This window comes from Berghia stephanieae, chromosome 5 (assembly GCF_034508935.2).
Source record: "Berghia stephanieae isolate SIO BIC M18660-M18661 chromosome 5, UCSD_Bste_1.3, whole genome shotgun sequence".
Taxonomy (NCBI): domain Eukaryota; kingdom Metazoa; phylum Mollusca; class Gastropoda; order Nudibranchia; family Aeolidiidae; genus Berghia; species Berghia stephanieae.
Window position 1 is genome coordinate 12,808,985 of NC_088364.1, and position 17,343 is coordinate 12,826,327.

Consider the following 17,343-nt stretch of genomic DNA (forward strand, 5'->3'; position numbering starts at 1 on the left):
CAACTTAACTGCAATAGCAGCGACGACGGCAACAAAACAATGTCAACAGCAACTACAATAACAAAAAAAAAAAACCCAAAAAAAAAAAAACAACCAAAAACACACACAAAAAAAAAAAAACAAACAAAAAACAAAAAACAACCCAACTGCACAACGGCGACGGCAATAACATCAGAAGTAACAATATCTCCCCCGCCCCCCTTCCCCCACCACCAACAAGCTAGAGCTCCTTCCATTCACAAAATATAGTGTCTACTCCAAACTTATCCAACTCCCCAGATCAATAATCGATCTATGGCCAACCCGTCCAATGCTAAAGGCAGACAGACGCATCATCGGACATGAACCTACCCCTGGTGAGATTTAAAAAATTGAACTTGACATTGCGACAATGTAATATGATGCATTTGGCGTATAAAAGGTAACTTTTAGCTTCATCTCCAATGACTCACCCCCCCCCCCCCCCACCAAATTCCCCAAATAAAACTGCTTTGTTGAGTATGTGGATGTATAAAGAAATTTAAAAAACCAAGAAATCGAATTTAAAAAACAAAACAAAACAAACCCAAAAAAACACCCCCCCCCCCAAAAAAAAAAAAAAAAATCAAACAAAACAACAAAAACCAAATAATAATAATAATAATAATAATAATAATAATAATAATAATAATAATAATAATAATAATAATAATAATAATAATAATAATAATAATAATAATAACAACAACAACACAGAAAATATAACAAATATTTATATTGCATGCACGATTGAGTGTGTGTGTGTGTGTGTGTGTCTGTGTATGTGCGCGCGCGCATATTATTTAAAACAGTCCAAAGCACGTCTTATTCATACGTATATTTAGAAAGAAAAAAAAAAGGTTGACAGCACAATATTATATCGATTTTCAAACAAAGCCCCGTTGTCAGGGTAGACCTATATCGAGACGAAATGCGGGCGTACAGGAGGAGGACAACAACATGCGTCACTGACCCCGTTTGTCAATGGAAAATATGGGCTCTTATTTATTGTCTTTAATAATTATTATATTGGCTGGCGTCGTTGTAAACGCTTATCGGATTACCGATTTAACATATCTACACCCCCCCCCCCCCTCCTTGAAAAAAATGCCAGTATTATGTAAACAACAAAGGGTAAAAATCTGTAAAACGCGCTTTTAACTTGAGCCCAAAAAAAAAAAGTGGTCTTTTTAGGTGCTCATGGTTTCTGAAGCGATAAATAGACAGTAGCAATCGAGAACAAAATAGTGTGATGTCAAAACACTGGTCCCAAACTCTTTGGAAGTGTCAAAGGACTGGATACCGACATTGTGCAACTGATCTCCTAGTGTCAAGAGTGATGACGTTTAATGTTCTAACCCCAAACAAATACTGGTCGTCAATAAAGATAAGATCAACCATTCCATCCTCGTTCTTTTACGCCCCGAAATCCTAAGAATCTGCACATACATCCTGCTACATATACTAAAATAGTTTTGCCACCGTATGATTCAACACATAACCTATCTATTGTTTACGCATTGTCCGGACGAATGGTTACACACTTCCAAGGAGTGTTGAACCGGAAGTGAGGAAGGTGTGACCTCATGGCTTCGGCTTCCGGTCATTGCTTGTTACCCACCATACTAATAAAAAATAAATACAGACAAATTAACCAAAAAACAAACCAAAACAACAACAATAACAACAACAACAAGAAAAAAAAAAAGGAAAAAATGAAAAAGAAAGAAAGAACAAACCGAATCAATATAAATGAATAGATAAATAATAAATAGTTAGTCAAATGAATAAATAGCTTCTCGAGCCGTAAATCTCACGTTGGGTTGTATTTCCTTGTTGAAACACCGGGGCTGTTAACTGTTGACAGGCAGTATGCAGATGCAAAGCAAAGGCGACGATTGCTGTTTGGGGTTGTTTTTTTTTTTTTTTTTTCTCTCTACTACAGCATAAATATTATAAATACAATATGACATTTAATGAACACCAATTAGATGTAATGTAGATGGCATACAAGTCACTTTGACCCAGTTCAAACAGGTCACGGCACTGATATACACTACAATGAAAAACAAACAAACAAAATAAAAAAATAAAATAAAAACAGAAAAAAAACAACAAAAAACACAACCCCCCCCCCAAAAAACAAAAAAACAAACCAAACAAACAAAAACAAACCAAACCAAACAATAACACCCCCCCCCCCCCCAAAAAAAAAAAAAAAAAATTAAAAAAAAACAAAAACAACAAAAACAAACAAAACTAAACACGTGTTGGTCTTCAAATATATCGATCGATTCAGATGACCGTCATCTTGTCAAAAAACACTTTTAAACCTGGTACATCTGCCAGGTGTGGTGTAAATATCATAATATTATGACGGATTCTCTCTCTCTCTCTCTTACACACACACACACACACACACACAAACAAACAAAATATACCAAAGAAAAAAAAAAGAAAGAAAGAAGACAGAAATTGTCAATAGCCCATATTTCAATTCCTTAAAACTAGTTTCCAAGGAAAATAGAATTGTAAAAAAAAGGCAATGCGACATTGACCTCAATAAGAAAAGAAATAAAAAAAATAGGAAAGACAAGAAGGAGAAGAAGAAGAAGAAGAAGAAGAAGAAGAAGAAGAAGAAGAAGAAGAAGAAGAAGAAGAAGAAGAAGAAGAAGAAGAAGGAGGAGAAGGAGGAGGAGGAGGAAGAGGAGGAGGAGGAGGAAGAGGAAGAGGAGGAGGAGGAGGAGGAAGAGGAGGAGGAGGAGAAGAAGAAGAAGAAGAAGAAGAAGAAGAAGAAGAAGAAGAAGAAGAAGAAGAAGAAGAAGAAGAAGAAGAAGAAGAAGAAGAAGAAGAAGAAGAAGTTATGAGCTCGTCAACCTTGACATTGCATCAAGGATAACAATTTTATTACCACCGAACGTGAAGAATATTGGCTAATATTTTAATGACATAATTATATTCTATTTATAATAATACACGACGTTTATTTCTGTAACAAAGAGAGAAGAATAAAATTACGCCCTTTCGCCACGGCCCAAATTAGATACCGAGGCCTAGGCATTCCATGAAGGAATAAATTAGATAATCCATCAAACAAGATGTCTGATATCAACAGGAATCACCGATGTTGTCCAAAGTGAGCAAATATTGGGGTTTAATAATCTAACCCAAGAAAAAAAAACAACAAAAGAGCTCGAACAGGGAACCTTCCGGGTCACATGCAATGCCTTAACCACTCAGCCACCCCCCCCCCTCCCCGCCCCTTTTAACAAAAACGGGGTTGTAGATAAATATAACCACACGAAGCATTCGTCACATCATAGAAACTGCGACGTTAAACTCAAATTGATTAAATTTAAAAAAAAACTTATTTAAAAAATGCGGGAGACATTGAATGAAGTTTTGGTCATTGAGCAATGCCAATATCAATATAATATAACAGTTAAACCTCAGAAATCATCATGGATAATACGATCACGGATAATATCGCGAAAAATAGATAAATAGATAGGCAAATAGATAAAGGCGTAGAGAAGGAGAGAGACAGAGATAGACAAGAGAGATAGTTAGAGATAGATAGAGAGATGGATAGATAGATAGATAGATAGATAGATAGAGAGAGAGAGAGAGAGAGAGAGAGAGAGAGAGAGAGAGAGAGAGAGAGAGAGAGAGAGAGAGAGAGAGAGACGTATATCAAATACTAAGGCGCAGTATTGTGTAATTTCAAACATTACATAACTCGCCACAAAATTAATGATCTCAACAGAGCCTTTTCTTTTTTTCATTTCCATGCTCCTCCTCCTCCTCTTTTATTTTTTTTCTCCTCCACCTCCTTCACTCTTCTTCTTCTCCTATCTATTGTCTTTTTTTTATTTCTCGGTATTTCAATCACCGCCGGATAACCTTATCATTTTAACACCACCACCACCGGCATCAGCGAACAAGCAGACGAGGCATTTATCAACAGTGCTAAATGACTCGTTGTCACGCCAAATCTATTTCCAGGGGTGATAATTCTGTTTGGGATTTGTAAAGGGATCAAATATGGATACATCCAGGACGGAAATAGAAATGGATCGATGGACATTTGTGGTATTTTGAAGCCGGTCGTTTCGTGGGTCTCTCTCTTATTTATTTATTCGATGACTGAAAAATTTGGTTTTCTCATATATTTTATTAACACGTAACACATTGTTTTGGATACGTTAAGAATCAGTCAGAAAAAGAAAACAAAACATATCAAATAACAAAATAATAAAAAAACAAACACCCCAATCCCCCGCAATAACAACAACAAAAACCCAACCAACCAAACACCCCCCCCCCCCCCCCCCCCCCCCCCCCACCTTCTAAAATAAAATAAAATAACAAAATAACCATAACGAAACAAAACAAAAATCCAACAAATCAAAGACGAAACTCAAACCGAAGGCTCCAATTCTTTTAGTAAAGATAATAAATAAATGCTAATAATATGTACTTTTTGTGGTCCCCGCCTTTCACCTACTAGCAAGTGACGAACGACTATTCTCCTTTTAACAGCTAGGTAAAGAAAGAAAGAAAAAATTCTCAAAGCCGATATATTTAGATCTACTTGGGTGAAAATTCTACATTGGGATTATTTAAAAGGGATCCGAATATATTTCTGGATAGGTACTCGACGGAAATAGAAATGGATCGATACACGTTTGTGGTATTTTTGAAGCCGGCCGCTCGTGGATCTTAGAATATTTTGCTGACTGCATGATTTGTGTTTTCTCATATGTTAATATCACATTGTTTCGAACGCTTTATAAAACAAATCTTCAGGGGTGAAATAAATAAATAAATAAATGACTGGACTTGTAAATTGGGTTCGATTCCGATCCATACTATGTACACATTATTGCAATGTACAATGTTTTGCGTGCGTTGGTTTTAGACGACGTGACGTATACGTTTATACAGGTCTGACATCGAACGCAATTATGGGCCTAGTTTAACATTGTTGAAACGGACAATATTTTGCGTCATTTCTTGAGATTTCCATTACAACAATGAGACATGCAAATAAGTGAAACTCGGTTTTAGAGTATAAGGATGAACCATGATGCTTTACCAGGGGTTGCCCTCAGATGGACCCCACATGAAACAAGGAGAGGGAAACCCTGGAGCGTGACACAAAGACCCAGAGGTGGGTGTGGGCAGAGATGTAAAGCAAACCGTGATGTTTGGAGATCTACTGTGTCGGCCTTATGTGCTACCAGAGCTGCCTAGAACTACGAAAAATTTGTAGAAATACGAAATATTTTTGGCTCCAGCTACAGAGCTGCCTTGTTCTCTTTGGCTCAACAAATCTTGTTGAGAAGGAAAGCCAAGCTTCTTAGAACCTACCTATATTCAGGACTGTGGTGCATTTTTGGACCATCCGGAGAGGAAATTATTTATTTCGTATGCTATTTATAGTGACTTTTTCTTTTTTTTCGTTGGAAACTACAATTTTTTTGAAATTTCAAGACGGCAGCTCGGTGAAACTGAGGCACCAAGAGGATAAGTAAGTAAAGTATAATTTCCATTCCAACAATAATAGCCCTTAACAATTTGCCTAATCAGACCTGTAAATAAGTACACGTCGTGATTGACCCTTAACTCCCGCAATTTCATACCAGTTGCCATTCTGTCACTCACTCAGCTCTTTGTTATTATTTTTAGCCAGCCTGTCAGTGATTAGTTCTCAATAAATTATACCAATCAAGACTTTTAACGTTAAAGGTTACACACAGTTTTGTGTGTTGGTATGTTGAATTTGGTGGATGGAATTTGTGATTGTTTTACCTTAAGGCGTAGCATACATTGACGATAAATAGTCTTTACATAACCGTTTGCATGAGTTCGAATGTTGTCCTCTTGTAAAGAAGTCCTCCTGTCATCTATGCCACACATAACGCAATACATATTATGTACCTTATAAAAGCAGTCCTTCAGAGCCATTTACTCCCCGGTATCTATAGCGCGAAACGGACAATGGCATGCTACTCTTTAGATAGGACGCTATATTTGGATGCAGCAGACCGTGGGCAGGGGGGGGGGGGGGGGGGGGGGGGGGGGGGGGGGGGGGGGGGGGGGGGGGGGGGGGGGGAAGGAGGTAATTTTTAAAAAATCTCGACTGAACCCTGGATCGATCTCGGTCCCTTTTCGTGTGAAGCGAGTGCTCTTCCAACTGAGCTATCGGACCCCCGTGCCTTATGTACCAATAGATAAATAAATATAGCTATGCATGATTATATATAATTATAATATAAGGTATAACATTGGTTCGCTCGGACATTGAGATGAGAAACCAGGAAGTCATCACGTTGCCTGCGTGAAGCTTCTACCTGTCAAAAAAAAAAAAAAAAAAAGGATAGAGAGCTCTTATTTGTGACCAATCGCCCCAAAACGGTATCGCGTCACAACAGGTAAAAGGGCCGTGAATGCCATCATGGTTAGGGTATAATCAACAGAATGTTAAGGTTAGTCGGGGGGGGGGGGGGGGGGGGGGGGGGGGGGGGGGGGGGGGGGGGCAGCAGTTGAAATAAAGTGATAATGATCCGGGATGGGAAAATTAATTTGCATTTCGGAACTTCCGGATCTGAACACCCCCCCCCCCCACACACACACACACACAAAACCAAATTTTCCTCTGCCTCCCAAACCATTGACCCTTTCTATCAATCATCTACGGTAAACATTGGCTGCATAAACTTAATTGGTTATCCTTATCCAATCTCTTGTCCTTATCCCAATCATTGGACGAGCGTGCAGCTGAATTTGAATGAAGGATGACGGGAAAACATATGAGTTAAAATGGACTTTTGAAAAAAAAACAAAAAAAACAACAAAAAAACAAAACACAACAACAATAAAAAATAAACTAAAAAATCGAATCTTCATCAAGACTCCTACTTCATCGATCTTTCGTTCACGATCACGCATAATATAACATTGTCATCATTGTCCGAATAAACAGACCGGTCATCTTAGACTGTTGGGGGGGGGGGGGGGGGGGGGGGGGGGGGGGGGGGGGGGGGGGGGGGGGGGGGGGGGGGGGGGGGGTGGGGGTTCGATAGCCCAGTTGATAGAGCACTCTCTTCACACACATATGGATCAAGATCGAGATTTTTTTCCCTAACCCCCTTGTCTACCCAGCAGTAATTGGGAATTGGATAAACCCGGGTTCCAAGTGCCGATGGCTCTGAGGGACTACATTTTTTAATTTTTTAAAATGTTAATCTTCATACACTTACCCTAATTCCAGGACGAGTGTCGAGCCAAATACAGGCTATAGATAGTATGCGCTTGGCTAAAAAATCTCACAGCATTGCCATCCGGAAGTATAAAGGACCAACACACAAAACTATGTGCAACCTTGAACGTTTATCGTCTGGTTAATACAGTTCAGTGAGACTTACTCATAAACGTGGATGGCAAAAAACAAAAACAAAACAAAAACAAAAACAAAAAAAAACAACCAATAACAAAGACCTGAGTGACGTCAACTTCATACTATCTATAGAGGCATAACATTAAATTTATTATTTTTAATAAATCGTTCTTTAACATTTATATTTTTGTTTGTTTGGAAAAGCCACTTATTTCGGTGACCTTTCTATTCAGCCTCATTTGTAATCATAAGCCCCATAAGTTTAATGGTCATCTCAAGACTCCTATTACCTTGATCCTAATCCTAGGATGACGGTGGAGCCAGATGCAGGATGAAGGAAGGGAGGTGGGAAAGTTACAAAAGCCTGGGGAAATCCCCTTAAACGTAAGATGTAGCCTATAGATAGTATGATGTTGACCTCTCAGGTCTTTGTTGTTTTTTGCCATCCGCGTTTTTGCGAAATTCTCACTAAAGTATATTAACCAGACTATAAACGTTCAAAGTTACAAATAGTTTGTGTTTGACCGTTATTCTTCCGGATGGCAATATTGTGAGTTTCTTAGCCAAGCGCATACTATCTAGAGATCAGAAGGAAGGAAATCGACGTGTTATTGGGTTTTCGACAGCCATTTTTGGTGATTACTTCTCAGACTAGAAAAAAGCGTTCAAGGTTACGCATAATTTTGTGTTTTGGCACGTTAAACCCGGCTGGCGGATATTGTGAATATTTTACCTAAACGCGCAGCATCAATATCATTATTATTAATATAAATAATAATAACAAAAAAAAACAATAATAATAATAATAACAGTAATAATAATAATAACAGTAATAATAATAATAATAATAATAATAATAATAATAATAAATAATAATAATAATAATAATAATAATAATAATAACAGTAATAATAATAATAATAATATAATAATAATAATAATAATATAATAATAAATAATAATAATAATAATAATAACAATAAATAACAATAATAATAATAATAATAATAATAATAATAATAATAATAATAATAATAATAATATATAATAATAATAATAATAATAATAATAATAATAAATAATAATAATAATAATAATAATAATAATAATAATAATTAATAATAATAATAATAATATAATAATAATATAATAATAATAATAATAATAATAATAATAATAATAATAATAATAATAATATAATAATAATAAAATAATATAATAATGAATAATAATAATAATGCGTGAGTACAGTCAGAAAACCGGATCTACCAATTGCCAATGATTGCAGTACAGTCTTCCCACTTAAAGTGCTCAAACTCTAAGCATGTCGTCCGTTGACATTGAATTCATGCTGAGATGCTTATCGACGATAATGCAATATCCGTTTCCGTTAACCGAGCAGGCAAACAAATCATGAAGAATAATTTTCAGTGACTTTAAAAACACAAAGAAGGGTGGAAGAAATAAAAAACAAACAAACACACAAAACAGAGAGAGAGAGAGAGAGAGAGAGAGAGAGAGAGAGAGAGAGAGAGAGAGAGAGAGAGAGAGAGAGAGAGAGAGAGAGAGAGAGAGAGAGAGAGAGAGAGAGAGAGAGAGAAAGAAATATAGAAATTATGTCGAAATCCGTCCCTTTGCATGTGGAGCGAGTGCTCTACCAAATGAGCTATGAGAGGCCCCACCAGCAACTGCACGGACGGTTGACCAAAAACGTAGAGAAATAGAAGGAAGGTCTGCTGCATTGCGGCAGAACGCGACAGTCAGCCACGGCCTGACTCCAGCCATAGCATCATTTTGAATTCATAGCCGAAAAAGGCTGTTGCATCCTGCGCAAGACTTAACGGTCATAAAAAAAAAGAGATGAAGAGAGCAATGTAGTAATTTCTTGGAATAAATAAATAAATAAATAAGTAAAAAATAAAATAAAAATATACCCCCCCCAAAAAAAAAAATTAAAAAAACAACCCCAAACCAAACAACACCACCCCCCCCCCCCCCCCCCAACAAAAGACCCACAAGCCCCGCACGGGTTTTTGATGTCCTGTGTTATGACTCTCGGCTTCCGAGCTGAAGATTATTGGTTCAAGTCCCGTTGTGTGTTTGTGTGTGTGTGGGGGGGGGGGGGGGGAGGAGGGGGAGGTTGAGTACTAGGAAAAATATTTCCTTACTCTCTCACTCTCTCTCTCTCTCTCTCTCTCTGTCTCCCCAGTGAGGAGTAAACTGGATACCTCAAATATAATAATCTATCTGAGATACAATAATATAACAGCAAAGACAAACATTAAAAAAACAAAAAAAAAAAAACAAAACTTCATGACTCCACTAGGTTACATTAAAAAACGCCAAAAACAAAAACATAAAGCGATCCAAAAGACAAAACAACCCCCTCCCCCATAAAAAAAAACAACTAACAAATCACAAACCAAAAAAAAAAAAAATAAAAAAAATAATAATTTTTAAAATTTAAAAAAAGGATCATGTGAGCCTCCAATCCATTGACATCAGAGCTAGTTCTCCATCAGGGTCACGACACCAACTGATACATACACGGTATACATTGTAACATAGAATACACAAATCGATGCTGTCAACAAATCAAGCGGGGACACACATCACATCCGCCATACCATCCAGATTTAACCCGTTAACTGCCGTGCGCTGGAAAAAAAAAAAAAAGAACTCCTACATGTATTGAACATTTTGGCCAGAAATCTCTCAAACTTGGGACTTGACGGATCGGAAGACCTCGCGTCGTCCCAGGATTGAGAGATTTTGCCAGGGTGAGGGTAATTTAAATCGTACGATATTTGCAGGCCAAAGTTTTCTGGCCAAATTTTTTTAAATACGAGTTTTTCCGGGGTATGGCAGGTAACTGGTGCGGCTATGTGGCCTTGTGGTATGACACTCGCTTTCGGATTGGCGCATAGTTGAGTCCTTGAAAAGGGCTCTTTACTCACATTCTCTCACCGTACCCAGGTGTAAAATGAGTACCTGTCCGTTAACAGCGATGTCTCTGCCTGAAAAAAAATATTGTAATATCCCCTAACAGACATCATGTCCCGTCTTAAATGTTACATGTTGCTATTGGTCAGGGACCCATTGTAAAGCGCCTTGAGCACATTCATGGATATATATAAAAAGATATTTTTTTTACCTGGTTGAATACGTTACGCACAACTACTGCCGAGTAACTTAACCCCTATCACAAAAGGTCACCTCGTCTTCCTAACCTAGACAACTGACAACAGCTGACAACGACCTGTGATGGGAGCGGTCACTGGCCTCCGGTGACACCCTGACTTACACACGCTACTGCAAATGCCCTGACAAACAAAACCCCTTCGGATCTCCAGCCACTCTTATCTAATCAAAAAAAAAAAAAAAAACAACAAAAAACAAAAAAACTATCATAAGAGGCAGATGTTGGAAACAAAGCATATAATATTATTGTAATTAATTGCGTCGTTATAAAAATCGACATGAATGATTGACTGTTAAACGCACCTCCCCCCCCCCCTCCCCTTCCCCTGAATTGTCATCGTGCACAGCATACGTTTATCAGAACTTGTATTTTTTTTTCTTGCTTGGATTATTTGGATTTATAACATATACTATATACTCATCTTTTATACTGCACTCAGAAAAAAAAAAAAAAAAAAAAAAAAAAAAAAAAAAAAAAAAAAAAAAAAAAAAAAACCCGCAAAAACGCGTATATAAAATTATAGCCAGAAAACTCATCCTTCCAAAATATCGATCGATTAAAACGACTCTCATCTTGTCAATAACGCCCAAGCCTGGCCAACATTTTAATACGTGGTTTTTAAAATAGTTTTTTTTTTTTTTTTTTTTTTACTAGGGTAAGGGGGGGGGGGGGGGGGTGGTCAGAGTACGGCTTTGTGTAATTGACTTTGTTTAAGATAAGTTTATCCGAAATGTTATGAGAGTCTTAAATTAAGTTAATAGATTGAACGAAATTGACGCCAGTCAGTCCTTTGTTATTGTTTTTAGCTAGTCCTTTTTACGAGACGTTGTCATATTAAATCGTACTAATCAGACTATAAACGTTTAAGGTTACATCGAAACGTCCACAATATCTGTTTTCGTTTATCAAATTGAAGTATCCATACAATTTCACATTATGTAAAAGAGTACAAGTCAAAATGTTATTAAGCTGCTAGTAGCTGTCGACTGTAAAAAAGTAATGAACAAAAATGAATATTAACAGCTTCGACAAAGAACAAAACACCGAACATTTCAAGCTGGTCTGACATCCAAACGCAGTTATGGGCCTATTTTCAAAATCGGTAAAATGGATAAAATTTTGCGTCACTTCTCGAGATTTCCATTACAACAATGAGCCCATAATAACTTGGGCTACCAGCCCTGCAAATAAGTGCACGTTGGTCAACAGTAATACGGTGACACATCCTGATTTACGAGCCGTTCATTATGGCTATTTCAACACCGGAACTCATGAAAATTTCCCCAAGGTCGGACAGGGAACGCAGAAAAATAAGTGGGCGTTGCCACACCCTTAGAGAAGTCAAAGGCGGTGTGTGCGCGTGCGTGGTGGGAGTGGGGGTGGGGCGGGATCCCGAGTGGGTTATCCCGACTTACATATATTATCATTATTATCACGGCCATTGAGTTTGATACAAAGTGCGACAAGAGCAAAATAAAGTTCAATTGAAGAGCCTTGTGCTTAAAGAACGTACGTCCCTTTATTCCCCGTATCAGGGGAAGGTTAGGGGCAGGGATGGGGGAGGGGGGATCCCGAGTGAGTTATCCGGATTGTAAGATGGATTAAAAAAGAACGGTTCAGTGATAACTATGCATACATTATGGGAGTGGGCGAGGAATGCAGATTTTATTTTATTGTTTTGGGGGTGGGAGGTGTGGAGTTGGGTTGGGGTTGAGTGGAGGTGGTGGGGGGGTTCCAGGATATAGGTCACACTTATGTGCTTTTTACTTTTAATAATGACTCACTCCGTAAACCCAAAAGAAATGAAGCGGATCCCACAGATAATTCAACCCCTAATATCGTTTAAAGAGCGTATGTAGAAGCAATACTTAAGTCAAAGCAAGGACAGCGTTATACACAAATAAATAAATAAACAGGTAGATATAGAAATTAAACAAGAATTAAAAATAAATAAGATACTACTACTACTACTACTACTATTACTACTACTACTACTACTACTACTACTACTACTACTACTACTACTAATTATAATAACAATAACAATTATGCATTTCAAGGATGAATTAATATACATTAACACATGCAATTATCTATAAAAATGATTTTTTAAAAATATTTCTTAAACCAGTCAAGGAATATTCAAGAAAAATAACCCAACATTTTAACCCCCCCCCCCCCCCCTAAAAAATGAATAGAATATAATACGATACGATGCACAGGTATGAATATCATTCTGGTGACACATTGTAAACGTTATACTTTAACGAAGTCCTCAATACGGTTATCTATCTACATAGACTGATAGACCCGCAGCTTTGGACACATGGAAAACAAACGTGTCGCCGACAGGTGCCTTGATTTCACGGACTTTAACCTTAAAAAAAAAAAAAAAGATCGATAGAACGAAAAACAGACAGACAGAAAGAAAAAAGAAGAAGAAAGAAATTAATAAAGTAAAAAAACAAAGAAAAAATGAGAAAGAAAGAAAGAAAGAAAGAAAGAAAGAAAGAAAGAAAGAAAGAAAAGGGAAGAAATAAAAGGGAAAGTTTGATGATAAAATAAATATTACCCTTTTGCAATGGCTGCAACCAACGCGTTCATAATATGCATGCTGGTCTGATAGCCGAAGGCAATTTTTATGGGCTTGCTTTAACATTGTCGCAACGGACAGCATTTATTTGGATTGCTTTGAGACAACAATGGGCCCATAGCAATTTGGGTTATCAGACCTGCAAAATACAATATTATATGAACACGACTGGCTGAAACATTTTCACGGGACGCCATTCCACTCGACTTTCCCCTCCGGCAAAACTAATTAGAGTACATAAACAAAGTGTGTGTTTGATCGCCTGAAAGACTGAATACAAAGCAAAATGGAAAAAAAAATTATTCATAATAGTTTTTAGTAATAGTAGTAATGATTGCTTATTGCTACTCTATGAATCCTTGATTTGGCTATGAATTATTATTATTATTATTATTATTATTATTATTTTATTTTTTTTCCCCCACTTAAAATTGATAATTTATATTGTAAAGTGCCCAGAGCTTGTGTTTTACACGAGAATGAGCGCTGTATAAATGTGTATAATTATTATTAATTATAATCTAAATCTTCTGGAACCTTCTAATGGTGCCGGGTATCGAAAGAATTTAAGTGTAGAGCCATCAGCAAGGTCCGTGAAGCTGAATGTTATCTGTTTCTGTTGCATCAAACCGGACAGTAGTAATGATTGGTTATTGCTAGCCTTTGTGACACTATAATAATATAGTAGTCTATTGCAACATGCCTACACCGACCGCCCATATCTCATTGATCCATCTACCAAACCACTGATGAATGGACAGTGGGGGCACAAAATGAAAAACAAACAAATACAAAATACCCCCCCCCCCCCCCCCCCCCAAAAAAAACACAAACATAAACCCCCCCCCAAAAAAAAAAAAAAAAAAAAAAAATATATATATATAAAAAAACAAAACAAAAACAAACAAAAAAAACAAAAAACAAAAAAAAAACAAAAACAACACCACCAACAATACCAGAAAAAAAAATCAAAGAAAAGAAATGAAAAAAAAAAACAAAACCGGACATGAATCATAAATAAAAATTTGAAAATCATTACAGCTCCAATGCTGGTCAAAGTTCGTTTCTGGCTCAAAATTCCTCACCAGCCAAAATTTAAAAAAACATGAGCTCAAAACACTTTTTGATTGTTTTTCTTTTCTTTTTGGTTTTGAAATAATTTATCAGAAAAAAATAATCCCGGGGTACACAGTTATAAAGATTAGATAACGCGTGTTAAAAGAAGATGAATCTTGCTACAGCATGTCACCATGGCAGGCCTGCCCATGCCTACTTGAAAATCTAAAAATTCGTATATTTTTAGATTATAAAATTAAAATTGTAGTCGCCATGGATAACTTTACAGATCAATAATTTGCCCTCACAATGATTAGATATCACTCCAAAATTCTTGTAATTACGCACTCTGTCACCAACTTTCATTTTCAACAGTTTTAATGACTCAGGAATGTTCAAGGAATTATGAAATTGGAGTAAAAAATTTCGTAATTCTACGAATTTTTCGTAGTACGAGGCAAGTCTGCAATGGTCGGTCCATTTACATTCGGCTATCAGGGAAAAATCGGTATAACAATCCACTTGGTTTAAATAACTGGGTTATCGGTCAGCCACAACTCACACACCTTTAATTATGTATTCAAAAAGGGATCTGATAAGATTAAAAATAAAAATGTAAAAAAAAAAAAAACAACAAAGAGAAGAAAGTCAAATTGATTAAAGTACATCATTCTCACCTTGGCCTAGAAGCATCCTCCCATCCCCCCCCCCCCCCCTTTTTTTTGTGTGGCAATAATAAAGATTCGATTAAAGGGACTAAAAAATACAAAGAACAAACGTATTTCACCTGGGGAATCCTTGGATGTGCTCAAAACGTTAGACAATACGGGAACTTTATGAGTCCCTGGTTTTCAGAGCTTTTTCTTTGGGTTTTTTTTTTGTTTGTTTGTTTTGTTGTTGTTGCCAAAACGAGAGCCATTTTAATCGATCATTAATATTTGAAGGGCGAGCTATCTGAATCTGTTCCTTCTGAGTACGGCAGAAAAGACCACAGCTCTTCGCTGAAGTTTTGCCAGTGCACGGCATGGCAGCATATTATATTCTGTACATATGTGTTACCAATCGTCTCAAAAACGATGTTATGTCCTATAAATGACGGAATGTTCAGCTTAACTAATAAAAATAAACAAGCGTTCAAAATTAATGTGTACATTGAGGAGAGCGGGGTTTTTTTTTTCACTTAACAATAAAAACGACGTGTCCATACATGCAGGTCTGACATCCAAAACCCGCTCATGGGCCTAGTTTAACATTGTTGTAATGGACGATATTGTGCGTCATTTTTTAAATTTCCATTACAACAATGAACCCATGAGGTTATCAGACGTGCAAACTAAAATGCACGCCGATTAAAAACAAACAGACAAAAAACACACACACAAAAACAAAAACAAACAAAACAAAACAAAAAAAAAACGAAAAAAAAACAACGAAACAAAAACAAACTAATAAACACAGAACAACACCCCCCCCCTCCCCCGCAAACACACACACTAAAAAAAACAAACAAATCACTACCAAACAAACAACAAGGGCAATAACAACAGTATATTTCATCACGTCATGTTTGAAGGCCAAAGGCCAACAGTTGTGGGCGGAGATTAGAGATATCTCAGCGTTGGTCGTGGCCTCAAAAGACGACAGTTAAAACGATAGTCGAGGTGATTTCTTAGAACGGAACTCGACTTGTAATTAAAGGATAAATGAGTATTTGTGTCACCTTTAACCATGGACGTTATGCATGCGACAGACGCAACAGGGAAATAGCAAAATCATCACCAGTGGCAGTAGTAGTGGTGGTGCTAGTCGTAATGGTGGTAGTAGCAGCAGTGGTAGTAGCAGCAGTATTAGTAGTAGTGGTAGTAGCAGCAGTATTAGCAGTAGTGGTAGTAGCAGCAGTATTAGTAGTAGTAGTAGTAGTAGTAGTAGTAGTAGTAGTAGTAGTAGTAGTAGTAGTAGTAGTAGTAGTAGTAGTAGTAGTAGTAGTAGTAGTAGCGGTATTAGTAGAAGTGGTAGATATAGTAACAGCAGCATCAACAACAACAACAACAGCAGCAGTAGTTAGTAGCAGTAGATTAGTAAGAGGTAAGAGACAAGAAAGGGTATGGAGGACCAGATGAATACTAATGGGGATCACACATTATCACGGCAAAGGGAATCGATCCAACCATCGTGCCGACGACTACAACGCCAATCCGATGCGAGGTCACGTAACGCGGATGTATCACATTAAGTGGGTCAATCGTAATGGAGTAACGACGAGCACACATTTATTATACTTATCTATCCGTCGATCACAAGTCGTGTAGGTATCTAGTCGCGAACTCATCGAGCTCAATAAATCAACAATGTACTTTCTGATAGCTCTGACTATAATAATGATGGTAGTGAAGAGTGGTGTGGTTATTAATGTAGTAGTAGTAGTGTAGAGTAGTAGTAGTAAGTAGTAGTAGTAGTAAAGTAGTAGTAGTAGTAGTAGTAGTAGTAGTAGTAGTAGTGTGGTAGTATAGTAGTAGTAGTAGTAGTAGTAGTAGTAGTAGTAGTAGTAGTAGTAGTAGTAGTAGTATAGTAGTAGTAGTAGTAGTAGTAGTAGTAGTAGTAGTAGTAGTAGTAGTAGTAGTAGTAGTAGTAGTAGTATGTAGTAGTAGTAGTAGTAGTCGGAGCACAGCAGTGGTAAATAAAATAAATATAAAAATAAAAATTCCCGTTATTCATTCCATACGGGAATTTTTTTCTCTAGGGTCTATTCCAAGGGAAGACTGAAAAATCCAGGCGTCAGCCGCAGTGCAGCGCCGCAAAATGAAATAGGTCGAGGTGACTTGCTCAAAGCCACTAGCGCAGCGGCGAATAATCGAACTCGGTACTTTCCGGGTGCGGAGCAAAGACCGCTGAGCCACGCTGCCCCCCAACAGTAAAATAGTTGCTTCCTATCCTATGGATCGCAAAGAACTTTCCACCAGATCTAAGAGACCCAGCCAGCTACGTAAGCATAGCTGGGTGGAAAAAAAGCTCGACTTCGAGATGTCGAGATGAATCTAGTCAATAATGCATACTCAAAATTTAATTTAGGGT

General features: G+C 37.2%; 1 protein-coding gene across 2 annotated transcripts in view; it reads right to left on the minus strand.

Moving 5' to 3' along the window:
* LOC144972418 (dual specificity mitogen-activated protein kinase kinase 6-like) overlaps positions 1–17,343 on the minus strand; it is a 69,353-nt gene that overhangs the window by 19,902 nt on the left and 32,108 nt on the right. The gene's annotated exons all lie outside the window — the stretch shown is intronic.